This window comes from Corythoichthys intestinalis, chromosome 13 (assembly GCF_030265065.1).
Source record: "Corythoichthys intestinalis isolate RoL2023-P3 chromosome 13, ASM3026506v1, whole genome shotgun sequence".
Lineage (NCBI taxonomy): Eukaryota > Metazoa > Chordata > Actinopteri > Syngnathiformes > Syngnathidae > Corythoichthys > Corythoichthys intestinalis.
This window is the reverse complement of record NC_080407.1, coordinates 55,199,394-55,219,709: the sequence shown is the minus strand read 5'-3', so window position 1 is coordinate 55,219,709 and position 20,316 is coordinate 55,199,394. Positions and strand designations below refer to the sequence as shown.

Genomic DNA, 20,316 nt, shown 5'->3' with positions numbered 1-20,316 from the left:
CTTTGCTGCCCCGTGACGGACATTTCCAATTAGACGGGGTAAATAAATAGTGACTCATCCTGTTCTGTGATTCATCAGTCTATCGTGCTTTAAATCAGATCGCAGATCTGCTGGAATCCTCTGTCGGGGCGGTAGTGGTGGGGAGGTGACTTTGTTGTTCTCGCACCATAAATGATTGCTTTAAAACCCAAAATAAATCCGATTTTATGGAAAATTGCTACCACACTGGTTTATTTTGAACTTTGAGTAGTCCTGTATTCTATTTGGTAAGACATTTGGTGCTATTGAACAACTCCCTTGCATAAAGTATGGAATCACCAGTCATTCAGACATTTTATCATGTAGAACAAACTCTGATAAAAAGCTTGAAAAAATAATGAATTAGTTTAAAAGTGCAACTCTTTAGCATTCAGAAACACGAAAAGAAACTAGATACATTTTTTCCTCATTAAAAATGAATGGGCAAGTTTTTGTCAAATTTCCGGGGAACCGTAAATGTCTTCCAAATTCTGTATACAACTTTTATGCCCCTCACCGTCCCGGAATTTTTTATACCAAAAATTGTAGGGCTAGATACATTTTGAAAATTGCTTTTTTTCCGAAAATTGCCGTTTGCGGCGCACCGGAATTTTTTTCGCAGCAGTTTGAAAAATTCCCTGCGTTGCGCAAAAATTCCGGGCGTGTCGATACTTGAATGGTGCCGATCGGTCATGCGGTTCGGGCTGCGCGGCGCGCCGAAGGAATCCCATTCAAAAAAGAAAACAGAAAAACACTATATATATATGCCAAATACATCTTGCCACATACCAAAAAATTGCCACATGCCAAAATACATTTTGCCACATACCACAAAAATGCCACATGGCAAAAAAATGCAAAATGCCTAAATAGATAATGAATAAAAAACATTGTGGTGGTCAGTAAATGTTACTTTTATAGAGCAAGTGCAGGGAAATATATATGGAATCACTGCATTCTAAAGGAAAAAAATATGGAATCATGAGAAACAAACAAAGAAATAATCAAAACTAGGGCTGTCAAAATTATCACGTTAACGGGCAGTAATTCATTTTTTAAATTAATCACGTTAAAATGACGCATTTAACACACATGCCCCGCTCAAGCAGATTAAAATGACAGCACAGTGTCATTTCCACTTGTTACTTGTGTTTTTTGGTGTTTTGTCGCCCTCTGCTGGCGTTTGGGTGCAACTGATTTTATGGGTTTCAGCACCATGACAATTGTGTAATTATTGACATCAAGTGAGCGACTAGTTTATTTTTTGATTGAAAATTTTACAAACTTTATTAAAACGAAAACTTTAATTACTATAAACTATATACTATTAACTATTTAATATAAAATTTCTATAACTTGTACTAACATTTATCTTTTAAGAACTACAAGTCTTTCTATCCATGGATCGCTTCAACAGAATGTTAATAATGTTATAATAAAAAAATACAGTACTTACGTACAGTATGTTGAATGCATATATCAGTCTTGTGTCTTATTTTTTCATTCCAACAATAATTTACAGAAAAATATGGCATATTTTATAGATGTTTGAATTGCGATTAATTACGATTAATTTTTAAGCTGTGATTAACTGGATTAAAAAATTTTAATCGTTTGACAGCCCTGATCAAAGAACATGTTCCAGTTCCAGAATCATCACCTGGTCAATAGCCAATAATCTGCATTGGACAAGGTGATGATGCTGGAACTTTTGTTTGGTGCTGTTCCAGTGAGATTTACAAAGATGACTACCTGAAGAAGACATCAAAATTCCCTTAGTCCTTGTTGATATGGCTGTGGTTAAATCCTCAATAAATGCACAAGATTAAATTGAAATTTTAGACAGCTTTCTTATCCCGTCAATTGAAAATGTCATTTTCCAAGATGACAATGCACCATGCCACAGAGCTAAAACTGTCAAAGCATTCCTTGGGGAAAGACTCATCCAGTCAATGGCATGGCCTGCAAATAGCCCAGATCTTAACCCTATTGATAACTTGTGGTGGAAATTTGGGGGGGGGGGGGGGGTTCACAGCAAGGCCCAGACCTGCAAGGATAATCTGGCAACTGCAATGAAAGAGAGTTGGCACCAAATTGATAAAGAATACTCATCAAGTCCATGCCTCAGAGACTGCAAGCTGTCATGAAAGCCAGAGGTGGTGCTACGAAATACTAGAGATGTTTTTTGATTGTTATTTCTTTGTTTGTTTCTATGATTCCAGACTCCATATATATTTCCCTGCACTTGCTCTATAAAATTAACATTTACTCACCACCACAATGTTTTTTATTCATTTCATTTAGTAGGTCTGAATGCTAAAGAGTTGCACTTTTGAACTAATTCATAAGAGTTTGTTCTCCATGATAAAATGTCTGGCTTAGTGCTCGTCCGAGACTAATGATTCCATACTTTTTGCTCGGAGTTGTATGCCACATTTCTTTGGCTGCCATTAATATTTCTGTTTCGACATTTTAGTGTTAGTTCTGTGCTTTCCCGGTCCAATAATACAGCTTATTTAGCCTGGACGATCGCCTATGACCTTTTTTGTCGTACAGTAGCGTCCCCTCCCTATCGGCGAGTAGCTGCGACCAGGGTGAAGTTAATGATTTGATGTTAACTGCGTGACGGGTCCTTGGGAGCGTCAACAGTCGAAAAGAGCGAGCGTTTGGCTGGCGGCCTTGCTTGCTTCAGCACTTTGAGATGCAGGTTTGAAGCGCTCGCCCTTTTCTTTCCCCGAGAATTAGCCCGCAGGAGGGAAGCTCCGAGTGAGGGCCATTCATCACATTAATGAGTCGTGTCACTTTATTTACAAAAAAAAAGGGGCTATTTTTCCCCCCGTGGAAGTTATTCACAATCACGATGCCGCGTTCTGATAATGTTGGCTGGAGTTAATTGAAAAAGGCAATACAGGAACTAATCTACAGTGATGCAGGTAGCCAGCTGTGTCTGGCTGATTGCAACGGCGCGCTGGTTGGCTCGGGGTGACACAGAATGAGAGCGTTCGCTTGGATTTTGGGGAAAGGAGAGACTCAGCCAGGAAGGCTCCGATCATTAGCACATGGGCAAGCTTTAAAGGCCAGAGGCGACTTGTTTGTGACACCTGCGCTCTCTCTCTCTCTCCAGCGTGCAACCAGCTGTGCCAGATGTAGGCTGCCCCATCCCCTTAAATTGGGCTCCAAGCAAAATTTCGTTCGAGGGCCGAGATTTAAAATCAGAACGGATTGGGCATCTAGCGCCAGTTTTGCTTCTGCGGCAGACCTGCGCCGTCAAGGCAGACCCGATTTACGACCCTCCGCCGTAGCCTGCCGTGCACATCAACAAAATCTTGACTTGTGTGACGTCAACGCGTGGCGCAAGTCGACTGTGATCGGTCCGTTCAGACTGTTGTTTTCCGGATCAGCGCGAAATCACCGCCATTTTCAAACATTGTACACGCAAAAATGGACCAAGCCGACGGGAGTATTATCGAAAGCAAGTACGACAACTTCTATAATGTCTCGTCAAGACAAAGATTGCCAAATGGCAAAAAATGGAAGAACCAACAAGATAGGTATGTACAGTGGTGCAAATAAGTATTTAGTCAACCACCAATTGTGCAAGTTCTCCTACTTGAAAATATTACAGAGGCCTGTAATTGTCAACATGGGTAAACCTCAACCATGAGAGACAGAATGTGGAGAAAAAAAAAAACAGAAAATCACATTGTTTGATTTTTAAAGAATTTATTTCCAAATTACAGTGGAAAATAAGTATTTGGTCACCTACAAACAAGCAAGATTTCTGGCTGTCAAAGAGGTCTAACTTCTTCTAACGAGGCTCCACTCGTTACCTGTATTATTAGCACCTGTTTTAACTCATTATCGTATAAAAGACACCCGTCCACAACCTCAGTCAGTCACACTCCAAACTCCACTATGGCCAAGACCAAAGAACTGTCAAAAGGACACCAGAGACAAAATTGTAGACCTGCACCAGGCTGGGAAGACTGAATCTGGAATAAGTAAAATGCTTGGTGTAACGAAATCAACTGTGGGAGCAATTATTAGAAAATGGAAGACATACAAGACCACTGATAATCTCCCACATCTGGGGCTCCATGCAAGATCTCACCCCGTGGCGTTGAAATCATAACAACGATGAGCAAAAATCCCTGAACCACACGGGGGGACCTAGCGAATGACCTACAGAGAGCTGGGACCACAGTAACAAAGGCTACTATCAGTAACCCAATGCACCGCCAGGGACTCAAATCCTGCACTGCCAGATGTGTCCCCCCGCTGAAGAAAGTACACGTCCAGGCCCGTCTGCGGTTTGCTCGAGAGCATTTGGATGATCCAGAAGAGGACTGGGAGAATGTGTTATGGTCAGAAGAAACCAAAATAGAACTTTTTGGGAGAAACACAGCTTCTCGTGTTTCGAGGAGAAAGAATACTGAATTGCATCCGAAGAACACCATACCCACTGTGAATCATGGGGGTGGAAACATCATGCTTTGAGGCTGTTTTTCTGCAAAGGGACCAGGACGACTGATCTGTGTAAAGGAAAGAATGAATGGGGCCATGTATCGAGAGATTTTGAGTGAAAATCTCCTTCCATCAGCAAGGGCATTGAGGATGAGACGTGGCTGGGTCTTTCGGCATGACAATGATCCCAAACACACAGCCAGGGCAACAAAGGAGTGTCCTGGAGTGGCCTAGCCAGTCTCCAGATCTCAACCCCATAGAAAATCTGTGGAGGGAACTGAAAGTCTGTATTGCCCAACGACAGCCCCAAAACATCACTAGAGGAAATCTGCATGGAGGAATGGGCCAAAATACCAGCAACAGCTTGTGAAGAGTTACAGAAAACGTTTGGCCTCCGTTATTGCCAACAAAGGGTACATAACAAAGTATTGAGATGAACTTTTGGTATTGACCAAATACTTATTTTCCACCATGATTTGCAAATAAATTCTTTAAAAATCAAACAATGTGCTTTTGTTTTTTTTTCCCCACATTCTGTCTCTCATGGTTGAGGTTTACCCATGTTGACAATTATCGGCCTCTCTAATATTTTCAAGTGGGAGAACTTGCACAATTCGTGGGTGACTAAATACTTATTTGCCCCACTGTGTGTGTTCGGAAACAAATGGCCACCTAAGGTGCTGCCAGCTTTTTAGCACTTTATGATAACGTGTTTACCATCAAGGCTTCCAACGCAGTTTCGGAAGTTCCATAGCCACCAGAAATCTGCTATGGCAGTGTCCTACACTGGCTGTTTGTAGGACATGGCAAAAAAAATCGGGCTGGAGGGCTGTCCACAATTCTTTGCAAACCTTGGACAAAACGCTGGACACAGTGCTCGACGCCAGTTTGAAGCTAGCCGCCACAGCTTGCTGGCTTCCACCTGAAGCCTCTGTGCGGCATCAACAGTCGGACAGACCACCTCCATAGCAGTCGCCTGCGCCTCAACATTTGTATGATCAACATTTGTTGTTCAATGTTGATGAGTTGAAGATCCACATTCAAGCGTTCCATTTCCGTAGGCATTTTTTATTTCATTATTTTCTCCGTTGGCATTTTTGTGTAACCGGAAGTAAACTGGAGGAAGTCCACAAGTCCCCCAAAACCGTACCACACCCATCTAGTGGCTTGGCGGTGAATTACTTTCGCGGGCTGCACCAAATGGCACTCAGTGAGCCAAATCTGACCCCCGGGCTACAAGTTTGCCAGAATTCCTGTTTGTTAAATTTTGACATGCACCTATTAAATACACTTAAATATACTGTGTTATAGTGGAGGAAACTAGGATGACACCCCACCCCATGCAATGTTAAATGTAAACATTCGAAGAAAAGTGCTACTGACAGCTTTGCGACGTTACACGCTTGTGACGTTCTCATGATTTCTGCGTGTTCACATGCAGAGAGAGAGCGAGAGTGAGCATCTCATGCGTTGCTCAAGGTCCTTTTGGATACTCCCCATCCCATCCACATCTCCCTGCACAATTAATTTTATCTTTGGGGTATTATCAAGAGGGAGCCTGGCAAAGCAGCATGACAGAAAAACGGTCCAGAACCCCGAGGCTCAGGGTGGGGGATTAATCTGTTTGACAAGATCTCTCACAAATGATTTCGCCTCGACTTGGCTTCCGTTAGATGTTTGCCACTTGCCGGCATGTACTGTATGAGGAGGAAGAGGGGGGGGAAAAAACGAATCGCTCAACTCCATATGTCAGCGACACGCCACTTTTGACGACATTTCTAATACTGAAAACCATGTTTTGATCTAGTTTGGGTCTTGTTTAGATCTGAACTTTTGGTCTTAGATAGTGTGGTCTCATGTACCCTGCAGGGGTGTGACAATATGTCAAAATGGTGATATACTGTATTGCGATACATTTGAAGGGACTAGCATCTTTACACGTATTTTCTGTTTGACAGTTTGTATTACTCTAACAAACCCAATATAGAATAAATAGCACTTATACCATAGTTCAAGGCAGGGCCGGCCCAGCCTATACGCAGACTACGCAGCTGCTTAGGGCCCCTGACCACTAGGGGGCCCCCAATCTGGCCATTGTTTAATTTATATTGTTTTTTTGTTTACTACAGTTTGCTTTAGTTGACTTTTGTGAGTTTTGATACTTAATTTCAAGCTTCAAAAAATAGTTCTTCCTTAACTTTTTTCTTTTCCTCTTTTAGAAAAAGGTTTGGCGCTATCTATCTATAAGTACTGACAATCATTTGGGGTGAGAAGCACTATGCAGTGCAACAAAATCTGATTAATATACAAAATATGGACGTATGGGTTGGATTGCATGTATGGGTTTCACAGTACAGTGTGACAAAATGGTGGGCCAAAAATATGGGCCCCTTGACATTATTTTGCTTAGGGCCCCCAAATGGCCTCGGCCGGCCCTGGTTCAAGGAAAACAAGCAGAATATATGACATCAGAGATACATGACACCTTCTTATCACTGGAGGAATTCGGCCTCCCAGCCAAGCCGCCGGAAGCCTGACAGCCGTACCAGTAGGCGCAGCCCCAGCAAGTCGGCCGGAAAGGCCAAACTCCGCACGTTCACTCCAGTGTTAACCCTTTGTACTGACTCCATTTTGAACAGTTTAAAGAAGGCTCACCGAAAACAGGTTGACAATTTATTCGTTGACAGTGATCAAAAAGCAAGGCAAAACAAACGACGGAGAGGCAAAGCTAGATCCAAGGTCCGCAAAACAACGGGTACATCGGAATGTTCCCGAGAAGTGACAGTTGTTAGCTAAATTTTCAGTCTTTTGAAAGCTGCGGTGAAGTGGGCCGGGCGGAAGGCGTGCCTGGGTGTTGTCTTGGGATAATCCTTGTGTGGCAGGTTTGGGTGGTCAAGTTCGTGTGTCATCTTTCGTGGCTGGGTCGTGGTTGCCACGGCAACTGAGGCATGTCTTGACGTCTAAGGCACCGCGCTATCAGCTTGTTAGCTTGGTAGGGCGAGGGTGTTCTGACCCCACCGAAGAGATGCTGACGTCCTTTCCTTCACTTATCATTTGGGTTGGGAATCTCTGGCATGAAGCCGATTCGATATGTATCTAGATACACGGGTTACGATTCGATAAAAAAATACGATACATTTTTAAGTCCAATCGATTCGATACGATACGGTTTAAGAACAATACGGTACGATACAGAGTGAAAACGATACGATAGTAAATATTTGTTGTCTGTGTTCGTACAGTATTTTACTTTTGTTTTCATGGAGCAAAATCATATGCAGCATTCTAGTGGTTGAAAGTGGAATTACACTACAAAATAAAATGGGAGGCGTAAAAATTCTCACGATATGGTGATACAATTTTCAATACAATAAACAGAAAACAAGCTATTTTGATCCTTCTGCTGTGAGTTTATCACTAGTAAATGTCCAATCCATTTGAAGTGGGACGGATGGCAGCGAACGAACGAATGTCCGTTCACTGCCATCCCTCCCACTTCAAACGGATTGGAATCTACGGCTTTCAATAGCAGCCAATGAGTTCAATTTTGTGTTTGACCTTTTGGCCTGGTTGTCGGGATCTCGCCGGACCGGGTCATTGGATGGGTCTAACTGTTCCGGCAATCTGGCTAAAAGGTCCGATTCCTTCACATTGTAGGTCAAAAGTTATCAATATGCTCCCACCAAGAATCGATATATTGTTTTAAAAAAAAAAAAAAAAAACAGGTTGCAACCAAAGTCTTCCATGAGAAAAGCGTCTATGTTAGCTCACTGGCTGCCATCGATAGCACGAGACATTCAATTCATTTGGACTAAATTGGACGTCTACCACCGTCAATGGCACTGAAACCTCTTTTCTGGGCATTTGCAGGTACTTATATCGCAAATTGTATCATATCGTATATATATTGCCCTATAAATGCTGAATCAAGAACCCTAATCTTGCGCTGCTTAGCCTGCTAAGTAAGCATTAGCGCGGTGCTAGCGTACCATATGTTCATAGTAAGGAAGCATGTCCGCCCGTTGCATTATTTCCTGCTGAAAAAGCGCCACCTCATTCCGAAAGTTTTCATTGACACGCGCCAGATGTTTGACGAATTATCGGGCATGTGGAGAATTAATCAAAGTAATGATTGAATCATTTTCTCAAGCGCAATTCATTAAACATGCCAATGAACTCATCTTGAGCAGCTGTCCTAGCCTCACTGCTTAATCACTGGCTAGAATTAGCGCGCGGCGGATGCCGAGCACGTGCGATCATCTCGGCTATGTGCATTGTTTACAAACAGTAATTAATACCGCGCCGTGTTTTAGCGCGCAGAGTGACTGGAGTGCACTTGCGGGAGTACCGGAAAGAGTCGGGTGGCTTCTGCCACGCTCGCCACGGCTTGTTAACAACCGAGACGGAGTGCCGACATTAAAACGCCAGTGGTTTATGAGTGTCCGTACAGGCTGACGAGAAAGAACTGCGGGGGGAAAAGTTGCTAATTCACTGTCAACGTGAGCTGGAAATGAAGGAGAATATGGAGAAAAAAAAAATGGCGAAATGACTGAATTGCATTTTCGATTTAATTGCCATTTAATTCATTGGCTACCATTGAAAGTAGTGGTGAGAACCTCTGGTAGCTCACGATACGATACAATTTGCAATACAAGGCTCACGATAACGATGTCACAATATGGCGAGACAACAATTATCTTGCACCACTTAATTATCTTGCACCTAATACGCTAAATTTGAGCGGCCAAAAATAGACAGCGAGGGGGAAAAAAAATGGTATTTGCCATTAGGCAAAATGGGATTTTGCCATGCGGCATTTTTTTGCCATGTGACAATATTTTTATTTATTCATTATTTGTATAAGTATTGATTAATTTTTATTTATGTTATTTTTTTTTTTAATTATTTTATTATTATTTTTTGTAATTTTTTAATTTCATTTAATTTTTTTTTTTTTTTAAATAATGTGGCAAAATTGATTCTGCCATGTGGCTTTTTTTTTTTTTTTTTTTTTTTTTGCCATGAGGCAAAATGGATTTTGACGTGGCATTTTTTTTTGCAATGTGACAATTATTTATTCATTTATTTATCATTTTTTAATAGTTTTATTTATTTTATTTCATTTTTAAAAATTATTTTATTTCATTATTTTATTTATTTATTTATTTTTTTTTTTGTAAAATGGATTTTGACATGTGGAATTTTTTTGCTATGTGGCAAAAAGGATTTTGACATGTGGCATATTTTGGAGGGGTTATGTAGCATTTTTGAGGGGTATATGTCAGTTTTGCAGGCCACGCACATCCATGCCATTGGCGGCTATGCACGCCCAAATTTGCAATTCATTTTAAATGGCAGAAAAACATGTGGCTGTGATTTTTGGCCTACCACTTACCATTACAGTGCATTGACATTCAACTGACACCCAAGTCGGTTAATGGACAAAACTAAAAGAGAATTGGACTATGTAAAAAGGTTGTCCGCCCGATTACCTGCCTGAGCGGTCCACTGTCCCACAAAGCCAAGGCAGCCCTGCCCACTTAAGATGCTAATTGGAGCAATCCAACCCTGTGGTTTTGCGAGTGTGAATGGGAATGACGAATGAGGACCTCAATGCTCATAAAAAATATGCTGATTAGGGTCAGATGACCCTTCTCTGGATTTGAAAGGGATTTTTATCAACTGATTCACCCTTGGTAGTTCTAAAACAATGTATCAACCCTTGGCGGTAGCATATCGATAAATTTTTGGGCTACAAAGCATCACGATAAATCATCATTTCGATATATTGTCACACTCCTAATTGAAAAAAACATTCAACAATTTGCCCCCATGTATAAAATTTTGTGTTCCGGAAATGATTAGGCTTGGGTTGAACTCTACCCAGAACACCAAGGAGGAATTGCGTATCACAAAAGAAAACTACCGCATACGTCTTTAGATTTTCTGAGCTTTGACAATGAAAGCAGTTTTGGCAAGAAAGTGAAAACAGACACGTGAATATTCCTGCCGTGAAATGTCAACAGTGTCCATTTTCACCCAGCTAGCACAAAGCATCACAACAGTAAAAGATAAGCGACAGTGTGCTTTTCTCTCTTTCAAGCGTTACAGTCGGAATAAGTGGCTGAGAGAGTGCCCGGACGTCAAGTGGAGGAAAAATTGGAACACTTGCTCGAAAAAGTCGATTCCATCTTAGCAGACACGTAATAACAGCTGTTAAACGCGGGTGAAGTGCGGTGAGCTTGAGATAGAAGAGCAAAACAAGGACTTCTGTTGCACCACCTGCTGAAATAATAGCAAAGGCCATCTCAGAACAAATACGTGACCAAAAAAAAAAAAAAAATCTCCAAATTATCATCAACGGTGTTGACAAGTGTTACTTTATCGATGAACTGCTTAACCCTTTCTACAACCCCTAGCAAAAAGTATGGAATCAACGGTCTCGGACCAGCACTCACTCAGACATTTTAGCATGTAGAACAAAGATAAAAAGCTTGAAAAAATAATGAATTAGTTCAAAAGTACAACACTTTAGCATTCAGAAACAATAAAAGAAATGTATAAAAAAAACTTGTGGTGGTCAGTAAATGTTATTTTTATAGAGAAAGTGCAGGGAAATATAGAATCACTACATTCTTAGGAAAAATATGGAATCATTAGAAACAAACAAAGAAATAACAATCGAAACCCATCTCTAGTATTTAGTAGCACCACCTCTGGCTTTTATGACAGCTTGCAGTCTCTGAGGCATGGACTTGAGTCAAGAATCTGCATTGGACAAGGTGTCAAGAGTCAAGAATCTGCATTGGACAAGGTGATGATGCTGGAACTTTTGTTAGGTGCCATTCCAGTGAGATTTACAAAGATGACTGCCTGAAGAAAACATCAAAATTCCCTCAGTCCTTGAGGATATGGGGCTGCATGTTTACATTGAAATTTTAGACAGATTTCTTATACCTTCAATTGAAAATATGTGGAAAAATATGGAATCATGAGAGAAAAAAAAACATGAAATAACAATCAAACCCATCTCTAGTATTTAGTAGCACCACCTCTGGCTTTTATGACAACTTGTAGTCTCTGAGGCATGGACTTGATGAGTCAAGAATCTGCATTGGACAAGGTGTCAAGAGTCAAGAATCTGCATTGGACAAGGTGATGATGCTGGAACTTTTGTTAGGTGCCGTTCCAGTGAGATTTACAAAGATGACTGCCTGAAGAAAACATCAAAATTCCCTCAGTCCTTGATGATATGGGGCTGCATGTTTACATTGAAATTTTAGATTTCTAATCCCTTCAATTGAACATATGTGAAAAATATGGAATCATGAGAAAAAACAAAGAAATAACAATCCAAACCAATCTAGTATTTAGTAGCACCATCTCTGGCTTTTATGACAGCTTGTAGTCTCTGAGGCATGGACTTGAGTCAAGAATCTGCATTGGACAAGGTGTCAAGAGTCAAGAATCTGCATTGGACAAGGTGCCGATGCTGGAACTTTTGTTGGGTGCCGTTCCAGTGAGATTTACAAAGATGACTGCCTGAAGAAAACGTCAAAATTCCCTCAGTCCTTGATGATATGGGGGCTGCATGTCAGGCAAAGGCACTGTGGTTAAATCTTCAATAAATGCACAAGTTTACATTAAAATTTTAAACAGCTTTCTTAGCCCTTCAATTGAAAATATGTCATTTTCCAAGATGACAATGCATCATGCCACAGAGCTAAAACTGGAACTCATCCAGTCAATGTCATAGCTTGCAAATAGCCCAGATCTCAACCCTATTGAAAACCTGTGGTGGAAATGGGGGGGGAAAATGGTCCACAGCAAGGCTCCGACCTGCAAGGATGATCTGGCAACTGCAATCAAAGAGAGTTGGCACCAAATTGATGAAGAATACTCATCAAATTCATGCCTTAGAGACTGCAAGCTGTCATAAAAGCCAGAGGTGGTGCAACTAAATACTAGAGTTGTTTTTTGATTGTTATTTCTTTGTTTGTTTCTCATGATTCAATATATTTTTCCTCAGAATGGAGTGATTCCATACATATTTCCCTGCACTTGCTCCATAAAATAACATTTGCTGACCACAACAATGTTTTTTATTCATTTCTTTTAGTGTTTCTGAATGCTAAAGAGTTGCACTTTTCAACCAATTTATTATTTTTTCAAGCTTTTTATCCAAGTTTGTTCTACATAATAAAATGTCTGAGTGAGTGCTCGTTCGAGACTGCTGATTCCATACTTTTTGCTAAGGGGTTGTAGACCTCATATAAAATTTTTACTGGCAGATAGGATTGCCAAACCGTTGAAAAACGGAATCGTCCCATATTCAGAAACAAAACTCCCGTTTTGAGCTTTCAACATGCTAATGTCATGTCGATAACACAAAAGGCCTAAAAAAGACAACTGAAAGTCTTTAAATTCAAACTGCGCCGTTTAGGGTCTCCGCAAACAAGATTACCCATTTGATTTGATTACAAAATGAAACAAATGAGCAGGTCCCCAATTGGATTTGCGGCTAAAACCCTCGCATGCTAATACCTTAGCCCGACGCTGCATAAACAATCGGAAGAAGCGGGCTTAATAAAATGACGAAAAGCTGTAAAATGTCATTCCGGGAGGCCCGGAACGAGCGACGAATCGGCTGTCTCGGAGCTGCGCTTTTTCATTCGGATGTTCTCATTTGTATCCGCACCTGTGTCATTCACAGCCTTACGTCTTAACCTAATTTCATGGTCTGCGGGTCTGGATGGATGACTCTGCCGCCGATTCCGCACGGAGGGGAGGGGGGGAAGCCAGAAAGAGTCGAGTGTTCACCGTGACTCTGTGCAGGTGATCGCGAGTACCATGAGAAAGCAAACCAAAAAAAAAATGAATCCGCGGAGTGAAAGTCAAGTAATGGAAAGAAGACATCAAATCCATTAAAACCAGGATGGAACCTAACAAAATGACAATAGGTTAGCATTCGGGGTGCCTCACGGTCATCTCACGATATGGCGATACAACAATTATCAATACACTAAATACTCAGGAAATCATTCTACAACAAAAAAATGAAAAACAAGCTCTTTTTAGCCTTCTGCTGTAAATTAAAATGAGTATCGCGAGTAGACGTCCAATTAATTTGAAGTAAGGAGGCATTACACCAAAGCATTACAAATACAGACAGGCAATTATAGGAGATGCCAATGCAATGACGATTCCCAAGATGCATTTTGCTGGGCTCTTGAACAGATTTTTGTTTTTTATTACTTTTCTTAGTGACTATTTCTTTCTGGTAACACAGGTGTTATTTGTAATGGGTTTTATCAATGAAGGGAATAGCATATTTTCTCGTATTTACCGTTCGACTGTTTGTATTACTCTAACGTACCCAATATAAAATAGCTTCATATCATAGTTTAAGGAAAACAAGCAGAATATATTTGACATAGGGCATAAGAGATACATGACGCCTTCTGAACACGGAAGCCCAACATGTGTGTCAGGCAGCTGACTGAGAAGATTGACGCTGACTTCCAGGTGATAGGCAAGAAATCTACAAGCCCTAGTCTGCAACAACAAATTCCACAATCAGCTCTTCAGGACAGTCCACAACAAATGGGGGGACGTCCTATATTATCATGACCCAGCAACGAACTGTGACGCACGAACTTGACCGCCCAAATCTGCAACAGAAGAATTATCCTAAACAACACCCAGGCACACCCTTCGTCTGGCCCACTGTACCCTAGACTTCAAAAAGACTGAACTTTTAGCTAACAACTATCGCTTCTTAGGGACATTCCGATGTGGTGTTGCTTTGCTGACCCTGGATCCAAAATTGCCTCTCCGTTGGAGACCTATTTGCTGTTTGCCTTGCCGATTGATCGCCGTCGACCTGAATAAATGATCAACTTTTGTTTCAAAGCCTTTTTCCAGCTTTCAAAATGGAGTCAGTACAAGGGCTCAAGACTAAGGTGAACGCATGGAGTTTGGCCTTTTGGCAGAGTTGTGAGCATTTCGCCGGCCCGGGTTGTTGGAGCTGCGCCAGCTCGGGTCTGGCGGCAATCTGGCTAAAAGCTCAGGTTCTTTCAATGACAAAATCAACAAAAATCTTCCGTTCTTTACAAGGCAATCTCTCCTACTCCTTAAAATTAGACTACTGGCCCGGACGCTCTGCTTCTCTGCATGATGATTGGATGATCTGTCTGAGGCTGAATCCATTTGACATTGACAGTGAAATGAGCGAATGAGTGATCTTCTCGTCATTTCTTCTCGGAAATTTTTGTTGACTTGTGATATGGCGACCCTGGAACCAGTCTGCCTCCTCGCCTGGATCTGTTGCCGTTTTGCCTTGCCGTTTGATCGCTGTTGACTTGAATAAATTGTCAACTTGTGCTTCGAAGCCTTTTTCCAGCTTTCAAAATGAAGTCATTACAAGGGGTTAACTCATTTGCGCCCAAAAACGTATAAATACGTTCTATTTGTAATTGTTTCAGTATCAGTTTTGTTTTGTTTTTTTCCCCCAAAAAGACATCTCTTGGTTGTGATTCACTTTAGCTGGAGTTTGGCCTTTTGGCTGAGTTGTCTGTGTTTTGCCAGCCCGGGTTGTTGGAGCTGCGCCAGCGCGGATCCGGCGGGTTGGCTGGCGTGATTCCGAGAGTCTGGCTAAAGGGTCAGATTCCTTCAAACACTCTATTCGAGCTCCATGCATCATCTTACCTTCCTGTTTGACCCTTCCTTCCTAACCACGCCCCCTTTACGCCCGCAAACTATGCTCCCATAAACTATATTACAGTTCTGAGCATCATTTTACCTTTCTTTTTGACCCTCCGCTCAGCCAACCTCACCCCTCAAAGTCATTTTTCTCGGGAACCTTTTGTTGACTTGTGATATTGTGACCTTGGATCCTCGCCTGGGTCCCTCTGTGCTGTATGATTGCTGTCGACTCGGAATAAATTGTCAACTTATGCTTCGAAGCCTTTTTCCAGCTTTCAAAATGGAGTCATTACAAGGGGTTAAGACACACGTGAACACGCAGAGTTTGGCCTTTTGGCCGAGTTGTTGGAGCTGCACCAGCGCGGGTCCGACGGTTCGGCTGGTGTGATTCCGGCAATCTGGCTAAAAGGTCAGATTCCTTCAGCATTTGTTATTTTTATAATAATTTGTTGTTTATTTAATATTTGCACCATGAATACAAATGGCCTGTTTACATAAAAAATCTGAAGCATCTTAGTTTGGAGACATCTATTTAGGGCTGCAGCTATCGAAAATTTTAATAGTCGATTAATCGATGGACTTGTTAGTTCGAATAATCGAGTCATTGGATAAGGAACATAGGAACATGAAAAATTAAAATACCTCAGTTGAGCCTCAAACTTTTTTTTTAAATGAGGATCTATGTAAAACAAAAGAACAATCGGCTAACTTACATAGAAAAAGTCCTCTAGCTTAAATGCTATACAATGCTAAAGTTTTTTCACAAAGCTCTTCACAAATGCTTCAGACACATATTCCCACAAAAACTGGCTAAATATACCAACAAACTAAGGTAAGACGGCATTAAAAAAACATTAGCTCAAACAAAAACTTAGCTGGCGTTGGTCTTAACAGGGAGCAGTTGGATTCAGCCATGTGAAAAGAGGCAGACCAGAGGGCAGTGTATCCACCCCAAATCAATTAAACTAAATGCAAACACTTTCAAAATAAATCATTACAACGCCACTTTAATTAAACGAATACTAGAAGCAACAAAATGTAATTCGAAATATTTTTTTCTAATCAAATACTCAAGTTGCAGCACTACATCTATTGGTCAATAAGCGTAACTGCTATGCTAAAAAGTGACAAGCCCTTGTACAATGGCAGAAGGCAACATGCATATTAGACCACAACTGATAATGAAAAGCGCGATTTTTGGGTATTGTTTTTTTTTTGTTGTGCATCAGGCGAGGGGCCGAGCAGCGACATCTAGTGCCTCCTAGTCCACATATATTGAACGTATATCGTTGACAATGGCAATAAAGGTTTTGAAGCATTTCCTTCAGTGCTTGACGTGGTAATATGCCAAAGTTACTGAGCGGGTTTCTATTGAAAGGAAACCACAGGAAGTGTCCACCCATGTCAATATGAGCTTCAATTCAACACCAGCACAGATTTAAATATGGTCTATATTATAAAGAGACTATTGTCCACATTGTACTTGGACCAACTTGATTGGCTGAGCACTTTCATATCCGGTGAGAGTAGGGAGCGACACCGCATGTCTTTTCAGTTTATGCAAAGCGTCCGCCTATATTTTGCTTCAGCAGGCGTGGCAAATGCGTACACTGGCGCACACGGAAAGCCACCTCGCCTGCAGTGCACTGAGGGAAAAAGAGCATTGATGTGCCAAAGTGAGCAGCCATTTCACACGGCGCATCTCTGTACACTTTCAGCTCCGGAATGGAAATTGCTCATTTCACCTGGTTGGCTTGCCTTTTAGTCGTGTGGCCATCAGGCACAGGTTTTTTTTTTGTTGTTGTCTCCCAATGACATAAAAAGATGATCGGATCAGAAATGGCAAACTGGTGACTTTGCGACACATTAGGCCTTGCCAACATGCCATGTTGTCTTTTGGGAAAACAGCTGTGGTCGAATGAGTTCATTAGCGGTTTTTAGCGTCTGGATTTAGCGTTTGCAGATGATTTCAAACACATCAACACTGTTAGGACTAACAGCTTTAACACTTTCATGCGCATATTACGACGCTCATTGAACTGATTAGCTGCCATTGACGGCGCGAGACATCCAATTTGATGTCTCACACCGTTTTTTTGCTTTTAACCAAGAATCGAGACTGTTTTACTTCCATATCTATAAAGAATTTGCGGATATAAGCATTTATTCACAAGAATTTTCACCGGAAAAGCTCTGTCTACATCAAGCGGCCGCTAGCTACATTCACTAACAGACTAGCACTCTACTTGGGCATATTTATATAAAATAAATGCTAACTTTACATTTTTTTTCTTTTAACCAAGAATCAAGACTGTTTTACGTCCATATCTAAAAAGAATTCAGGGATTCAAGAATTTTTACTGGAAAAGCTGTGTTTCCATCAGGTGGCCGCTAGCTACATTCACTAACAGACTAGCATTGTACTTCATTGTACTTTGACATATGTACGTCAAATAAATGCTAACTGCATGTTTTTTGCTTTTAACCAAAAATTGAGACTGTTTTATGTCCATGTCTAAAAAGAATTCAGGGATTTAAGCATTAATTCACAAGAATTTTTACTGGAAAAGCTGTGTTTACATCAGGTGGCCACTAGCTACATTCACTAATGGACTAGCATTGTACTTCATTGTACTTTGACATATTTACGTCGAATAAATGCTAACTGCACGTTTTTTGCTTTTAACCAAGAATTGAGACTGTTTTATGTCCATGTCTAAAAAGAATTCAGGGATTTAATCATTAATTCACAAGAATTTTCACCAGAAAAGTTCTGTTTACATCAAGCGGCCGCTAGCTACATTCAATTACAGACGAGCATTGTACTTTGACATATTAAAGTTTTTTTTTTTCCTCTTTTTTGCTTTTAACCAAGAATCGAGACTGTTTTACGTCCATATCTATAACGAAATCGGTGATCTATGCATTTATTCACGAGAATTTTCACCGAAAAAGCTCTATTTACATATGGCGGCCGCTAGCTACATTGATTAACAGACTAGCTTTATACTTCAACATATTGACATAAAATAAATGCTAACTGCACGTTTTTTTTTTCTGCTTTCAACCAAGAATCGAGACCGTTATGCATCCATATCTATAATGAATTCATGGATTTAAGCATTTAAACACAAACAAAGGGTACATAACAAAGTATTGAGATGAACTCTTGGTATTGACTACTTATTTTTCACCATGATTTGCAAATAAATTCTTTAAAAATCAAACAATGTTGATTTTCTGGGGTTTTTTCCACATTTTCTCTCTCATGGTTGAGGTTTACCCATGTTGACAATTACAGGCCTCTCTAATATTTTCAAGTGGGAGAACTTGCACAATTACTGGTTGACTAAATACTTATTTGCCCCACTGTATATGAATGAAAATGAATTGGATACCTAGTGAGCTATCGTAGACAACATTCTAATAGAATATCGCGATAAATCACCTTTTCGATATACTGTATTGTCACACCCCTACTCATCTCTAAACGCGCTCGAGGCCTCGTCCGTCACGCGTTCTCAAAGACGCCCCATCTCCCAGCTCGTCCCGCCTATTTTGCCCACGTCGCTGCTCCGTGACAGTCTCATCACACTCTATCAATCAGGCTCGCCGGGCCGCGCGCGCTCCCAGTCTGCTCCCATCAGTGCCAGTCAGTCTCTCAGCCACTTTGCCAGATGTAGTCTATAAAAAACCCCTTCAATTGTAGTCCAGACTCACTTGATTTGATATCAGTCGACATTTTTCACTTGGCCCCTTCCCGCGCAACCCTTACAAAAAAACAAAAAAAGGAGCTGACGCTTGGCGTGAAATTGAAGCGAAGGCGTCCTTACCTGCCGCGGGCCTCGTGTCGTCCCCGACGTCTCAGGAAAGAGAACTGCGTAAACAAGAGAGACAGCGTGGAGATGAATAGCTTCATCAGGGCGTGGAGTTACCTGCGCACCTATTTCTGCATTTGCTAAAACAGGCTGGGAGCGGAGTCAAACTGGCGGCCGTGTTATTTCATCATCGACTTCATTTATCGCAAAAATAAAAGCCAGAGAAGGATTTTTAACTTAACTCATTCACTCCCAGCCATTTTCACCGGTGCAACCCCCTTGGCTCCTGGCCATTTTACTGGATTTTGACTGATTTTGCAAGGCCCACAGATAATTCTGTTCTATTGCTATATAAACATGGAATGCACCAAAAGAAAGATTTGACTATCTTCTTTCAGCAGGAAAAAAAGTTGGTTCATATCTTTTTCCATTCTTTAGAAATCAGCATTAGAAAATAGTTTGAGCAATTTTCCCATTTCTGATGAAAAAAACAGAAATTGAGCTTTACAGCTATACATTTCAAACATAACTTAGACTTTAACACAGCTATTTTTTTACTTTAGTTACATCCAAAACATCTGAATAATGTTTTCCTTTCGCAAAATAACACAAACAACAAGACAAATAGAGCTTTTTATCGCAAAGCAACCATTTATTTACACATAACTAACTGAAAGATGACACTGTTCTGGCTGCGACAGACGGTTAAACTTTTCCCTCATCTCCATCTGTCTCATAAAGATGAATTTTTTTTAGTCTCAAAGGCATCGTCCGCTGCACTAGTGGTCCCGGTCGTTCTGCTCGGTCGTCCAGCGCCTGGCATCCCGGGCGTCCGACTGGTTGTTCTGCTCGGTCGTCCACCACCTTGCATCCATTCGGTCGTCTTGCGCCTTGCGGCTTGGCCATTCGTTGCCGCTGAATCGGGTTGAGAGATGACTGTTGTGGCTGCGACAACCAGGGTAAACTTTTCCCTCATTGCCGCCTGTCTCAGCTCGGCGAGCAGCACGGACTCAATGGCATTGTCCACTGCACTGGTGGTCCAGGTCGTTCTGCTCTGTCGTCCGCCGCCTGGCATCCTGGTCGTCTATTCAGTCATCTTCCGCCGGCGCCCCGGCGATGCGGCCCAGCTGTTCGTTGCCGTTGAATCAGGTTGCGGGTCTCACCAAATGCGCTACTGCCCTCCAGTGGACATTTTTATTGCTTCAAAATGGATTTTCAGCTTTGTGCTTTGGAGCTAAATGGAATCAGAACCCAGAGATATCTCTTGTGAAAAAAACATGATTGAAAGAAAAGAGTCGATTTTTCCTTGTCA

The 20,316-nt window shown here is 41.4% G+C and overlaps 1 protein-coding gene across 35 annotated transcripts in view; it reads right to left on the bottom strand.

The window, feature by feature from the left end:
* LOC130928466 (receptor-type tyrosine-protein phosphatase delta) overlaps positions 1-20,316 on the bottom strand; it is a 424,924-nt gene that overhangs the window by 238,740 nt on the left and 165,868 nt on the right. For all 35 annotated transcript variants that reach the window (XM_057855080.1, XM_057855082.1, XM_057855084.1 and 32 more), the window contains exon 7: positions 19,020-19,063. The gene's annotated coding sequence lies outside the window, so the exon portion shown is untranslated. The remainder of the gene's footprint in view (positions 1-19,019; positions 19,064-20,316) is intronic.